General features: G+C 33.7%; 1 non-coding gene across 1 annotated transcript; it reads right to left on the bottom strand.

Annotated features, from left to right (window-relative positions):
- Positions 1 to 1,932: 1,932 nt before the first annotated feature.
- On the bottom strand, positions 1,933 to 2,136 carry LOC145318442 (small nucleolar RNA U3). The gene has a single exon (XR_013879335.1). It is a non-coding gene; the product is annotated as a small nucleolar RNA U3 (small nucleolar RNA).
- Positions 2,137 to 4,647: the final 2,511 nt, after the last annotated feature.

Below are 4,647 nucleotides of genomic sequence, written 5' to 3'. Positions count from 1 at the left end.
AATCTGTGGAGGGACTTTAATCATCTTCGATTTAAATGGATAATATTATTACTTGTTTCTTACATCGGATTTACATGTTAAAGTGAAACACGTAGCGTGATAAAATAACGATTATCCCCATACTACTTGTCTGGAACTAAACAATCAAAATTCAATGAAAGAAGATAACGGCGTTATCTTATTTTATGATTATAGGTAATTTACAGTCCAATGTCTCCTCCCTCCTTTGGTAGATTTGTGATTTTTCAGCCTTTAGATAGGTAATGGTTAGGTTAATTAAGGTTCATAAACATTTAATATGGTTAGTTAGGAGGTTTAGGTGCAGTCCTGTATGGGTGCAATTTTAATACCCTTGTCCTAATTGAATATTTTATAACTTGGATCTTACACTAGATTATCATGTAGTCGAATATATTAAAACTCGTGGCTGACTAAAATATGATACCCTCCATCCACCCCCTTTACCCTATCTCCCCCACTCCAACTAGATGGAAGACCAATAAATGATGTCCATGTTAGCAACCTTAATTGACGACAATTTGTTCCCTGATATCCAAGTATATTCTATATCCATTCTTATTCTTCATCAAATTTGAAGATTAAAATGTTGAAAGTTTGATTCTCATTACCAATCCCCCGCCCCCTCCCCCCAATAGAAAGATAAAATATCTATTAACGAACAAAGTTATTTATAAGAATAATAAGAACTAGGTACCAAAATTCTAACCACACCCCACCCTAGACCTCCCCCCATAATGACCCCATCTCTTTTATTTCCTGCCCATCTACTACAACGCCCCTATATTGCACCCCTCCCTCCCACCCCTGTTTCCAATTTTGTAAATGTAAATATTTCTTTGTTCCTCCCCGCCAGCCCACCCATACCCCGGCCCTTCCCCCCACTTTTTTTACAATCTAAAAAGAAAATGGGAATATAATAGCAAAAAGCAGCCTTAGATTTAGTTTTTAACTTTACAATAATGGATGTAGAATCTACGTGGATATTATGACAGGGAAAATTGTCATCTATTTAGGTTGCTAAAATGCACATCACTTGGTCAGTTCGTTCATCCAGTAGGAGGAGAGGAGATTTGAATGTGAGGGTTGTTATTTTAGCCCGCTACAAGTTTCACTTTTATTAGAGTACATACAAGATATCAAAGGTATAATGCATTTAAATTGAAATACCTATGCAAGTTCTATTTTCATTTTTATGTTTTTATTTCTATCATGTTTAATCTTAATTAGAAAAAATATCAATATTTAGCTGAGTTATGTGCACACCCCCTAAACTGAAGGGAACCACTCCTCCCTCCAGCAGTTATATTTGCGCTACCCTCCCTTATTGGAGAAATTAAACCCTTCTCTAAGTGCCCCCCCCCCCCCTATCTGAGAATTATATTGTAGTAGTAGTTATAACTAAGAGTAATCCCCCCCCCCCACCCTTATTTTGTAACAGAATTTTTTAAAAGCAAAGCTATTCTACAATTCAATTTAGTGTGTGCCCTTAAAACATCGTCATGTGAAATATATTTCCATTCAAACCTTGTATGAGGATTACCATAATGATAGGGCACACTCTTGAAATCATTGTAACTCTATAATTATATGATACCTGTCCGCATAACTAATTTAAACAATTAAAACTTTACCTATTTTGACAACAAATCTTTATAATGATAGAATTATCCTACTAGTTTTTTTATTGATTCCTAGAACATTTAAGAACAAAGTGTATTATAAAACAAAGAATAACTTTTTCGAATATTTCTATTTAGGAGGGTTGACTTCCCATTACTTCATATGGCGAAGCCCCTAAAGGCTAGGGGCGAAGCCGCTATTTTTCTACAAAGTGTAGATATGAGCTTTTAAAGCTTCCAGTATTTGAAATTGTCAAGAATATGACTAGCATACAACAGAGATATAATTTTATCCACTCAGCCGATGTCATGGTCCATCTAGGAAATCACAGAGTGACTTCCAAGCGATCATCGACATGTTGATGGAGTCAACCATCAACGCCTTCTCACGCTCAGGACATGACATTCAACTCATCATCATGGCTTAGCTATCTTTAAGTTTCGAAAAGAAACAAAGGATATATACTACAGAAATGATTCTGTGAAGTACAATCTTACTGTACACTGACCTTTTTGGGACATATCCTAAAAGGACTATAGATAGGTTGCTGACCAGCTGTAGACCTCCACACACAGCTTGATTCAGTTGCTGTGTCGCCTCAGAAATGCTATTTTTATACTTTTTCAAATAGCTGGTGACATACTTTGTTGATTTAACCTCAGGTTGTAGGTATTCTATTTAAAAAATAAGACACCTAGTGGCCAAATTATCGACTACATAGCACACGTGATTGTAGAGAAACTCTGCAGCTGCTCCTTGGCAGGTTATGTGTGAGTAATTAAGTAACTTACATTTTCAGCCATTTGTTACAGATTAATAAAAAAACGTTTTCTTAGCTTTCTCAGAAAACATTTTTCTTTCCTAAGTTTTTTGTCTGTATCTTAGGATATCATGAACTACTAATCCGACTGGCTTCTTTATTTTATCACATACATAGTTCCTGAGAAGGTTTTAGGCTATTTTATTATATTTTTGGCTGCTATCTGCCGTTCTCCTTCCCTTAAAATACAGAACACATAGTTTTTACGGGTGCAACCACTAGCAACCACTACCATTCCAAATTGTTAGACTACCTTACTTTTTAGACTTTAATAAAGGTTTTCATTCTTGTTAAAAGCGAAGCTTTTCTATAATTAGAGTAGGTCCGTCCGTCCGTTGCCAGAATGTACAATGTTATAAGTGAAGCATCTCTATAAACAAGCCTTAATTATGTAAGTATGTTCTTAAACATTATCCTGTATTTAATCAGTTTTGCAACAAATTTTTTTACAATTTTGTTTATACTTTATACATTTATATTTTGCATATTCAGTTATGACACTCTACTAGTGTTAATGTTCGTTTGTCCTTCCTTTAATTTTAGAGCTTCGCTTTTATAGATGTTGTCATCCTTGTTAATAGTGTAAATACATAGACTTCCAAAACTTGAACAATTTTGTGACCACTCTAGCTGGAGGCTAATTATCAACCTTTCTTACTTGTCTACTTGTTTTATTTTTCTTTCTTACCTTTATATATTACATTTATGTATTTGACTTATTTGCAATACCTTTTTTTTATTTTTTGAGGTGGGGGTTGTCAACTCCAAAACAAAATATCTTAAAATCACTGCTTGAATTATATATATGCCCTTAACAATAATAGAGCCCAATCAGTTCAGCAGTTACCAAGATCTTAAGCTTTAGACAGATAAAAGTACAGACGGATTGATGGAAGAAAAGACATCTTTTCACTTTGTATTATAGATTACCTTTCATATCATCTTCATTAATTTTTCAATTATTTCCTATTTTCTAACTTTTTTATTTCAGCTATCCAGTTAGTTGAAAAAAATATTTTTTTGTTCTTTTTCTGATTTTTTATATGGATTTTAGATCTTTTAGATAAATTATTTCTTTCTTTTCTACTATCGTCAAATAATTAGGAAGATAGTAGAAAATAGCACAAAACCGACCAAAGGCTTAAATATATATATAAAATAGCCTAAAAACAACCTGGGACCTATGTAAAGTATCTAAAAAAGAGAACTAAAGGAGAAGTGGTGAATAAAATCTTACGCTTCAGTAAAAAACCTTACTACTTTATATGATACAACAAATATAACATAAAACTTCTCCATTTTCTTTATTCACTTTTCTTTGTCTATAAATTACTTTTTGTTTTGTTTGTTAATTTATTTTCCTCCAAAACATACATATATACTAAAAAGGGCATTTTTTTCCATGGGACATTAATCATTTTGTGGGAATGTATATTCACCCTCCCAATAGAAAATGCCATTCCCCCCTCCTACCTCCCACCTTGAGTTACGCTATAGACTGCTAGGGGTGTAGCCGCTAGTTGCAAATAAAAAAATATACTTTGCAATTAAAACTCTATTGCAAAAACTCTTTTGTTTGCATTCTGCAATGAAGTCAGCCAGGGACTATTGCGCTAAATATAATCTAAAATGAATGGATATAATATTACTTAGATCTTACTCTAGGTTTGTACTCTAAAAAAGTGAGACTTGTAGCTGGCTAAAATAACAACCCCCCCATCCAACTCCTTTACCACATCCCCTCCATTCTTGTAGGATGAACCAGCTGACCAATTGATGTCTGTTTTAGTAACCTAAATTGGTAACAATTTTCCCACTGTTTATTTATAATATTTTATCTTTTATACTATCTTCCCCTCATGATCACCAAAGACAAAATTTCTCAAATGCAATAATTTTTGGCAAGATGAATTTATCGTTTTTAGTTCTATCCCTGTATACCTGAAAGTCGGCTGATTTTGTTGCATGCAAAATTTCTTTGCAATTTCGCCAATATTTCGCATGAACCCCTCTGCATTATTTTGCAACATGCTTAAGTTTGCTAAACATTAAGGTTTTAGCTTTAGCCTCTAGGTGCTTCCTTTGAATAGCCTACAACCTGCTTACACACACACACATACAAACATCCAACTACTTTTCTATAATACTTTTACAATAAGTGGTTTAAACGTTTGGTCACTAAACTT

This window comes from Acartia tonsa, chromosome 4 (assembly GCF_053477335.1).
Source record: "Acartia tonsa isolate MP-2025a chromosome 4, ASM5347733v1, whole genome shotgun sequence".
NCBI classification, from domain to species: domain Eukaryota; kingdom Metazoa; phylum Arthropoda; class Copepoda; order Calanoida; family Acartiidae; genus Acartia; species Acartia tonsa.
This window is presented reverse-complemented; position numbering and strand designations above follow the sequence as displayed.